The 1,292-nt window shown below is 36.4% G+C and overlaps 1 pseudogene; it reads right to left on the reverse strand.

Annotated features, from left to right (window-relative positions):
- Positions 1–290: 290 nt before the first annotated feature.
- Positions 291–406, reverse strand: LOC111743191 (annotated as a pseudogene).
- Between the last annotated feature and the right edge of the window lie 886 nt (positions 407–1,292).

Below are 1,292 nucleotides of genomic sequence, written 5' to 3' on the forward strand. Positions count from 1 at the left end.
TTCTGTCAACAAACTCACCAACTTTGTGCTAATTAATTTGTCCCAATCTTTCTTCGTAAGAAATATTTTAAATCAAATTTTATCCCTGCAGAGCTGCTTGAAATAAAGGTTGCCTGGGGTTAACTCTGATTCAAACAAAATAAAAAGCTTTTTTTTTTCCGTCTATATAAAGGCAGACCCTTAATTTTTGTGATTGGGTCCATATTTGAAATTATTCTTCTAAAGTAAATAAAGGTACCTCCTTTGGGTGATTTTATTTTTTATTATTTTTTGTTATTTATTATCATTTATGCCTACAGCACCTGGTCTTCCGAGGTGGTCTCCCATCCAAGTACTAACCAGGCTCGACCCTGCTTAGCTTCCGAGATCAGACATTGAGCTTGTTCAGGGTGGCATGGCCATAGACCAAGGATTGTGGCTCTACTGGGATGTGAACCCAGGACCTTCTGTGTGTAAACTAGATGTGCTAACCACTATACTATGGAACCACGTCTGGGTGATTTTATTAATAACAATATTTTTACCTTGACATCTTCAAAGTACTTCCAAATTCATTATCTCATTTGACTTCTATAATCATATTGTGAGCTAAGTGCATCTCAATTTTCATAATGTAGAACTGAGACGGAAAGGGGTTAGTAACTTGCTGAAGTTTGTATAACTTGCAAGTTATACAAACTACCAACCAGGTCTTCCCTGTTCCGAATCTCATTCTGAAACTGCTTCCAAATCCAAAGAGACTAAGTATTGCATGCTGATAATCGATACAGTCAGAACTGCCCACCCTAGCACGTTAATTCCCCCTGAGTGTCAGACTCTAACCTTGGGTCTCCCTTTTTGTCCACCTTATCTGGACTCTTCCCAGGCAGCCAAGCAAAATGGAAGAAAATTATATAAAGGAATCATCATTCCCCATTTTCTGGTCCACATTCATTCAGTAAATATCCATTTAGCATCTACCATATCTGGCCAATTTCTAGCAGCTACTGACATAGCTATTAGCAGGACAGACAAAATTCTTAGAACTCTGCAAGAGTAGTATTTAATTCTTGTTTCTCTACCATTTTATTTTATTTTATTTTATTTCTGTCTTCTATTGTAAGCCTCTGAAATCCTTTTTGTAGTTGAAATAAAGATACAATTTGAGATTCTTATCATATATTGACTTGTTTCTCTTGCACATTTATACTAATCATAGTGAATATTTGTCTCTTTTTGTTTTTATTTGGGGTGGAAGAGTAGTTCCTGTTATACTGCTTTTCTCCTTTCCTAGCAGTGCCCTGATTTAAGCT

This window comes from Pteropus vampyrus, unplaced genomic scaffold, assembly GCF_000151845.1.
Source record: "Pteropus vampyrus isolate Shadow unplaced genomic scaffold, Pvam_2.0 Scaffold108, whole genome shotgun sequence".
NCBI classification, from domain to species: domain Eukaryota; kingdom Metazoa; phylum Chordata; class Mammalia; order Chiroptera; family Pteropodidae; genus Pteropus; species Pteropus vampyrus.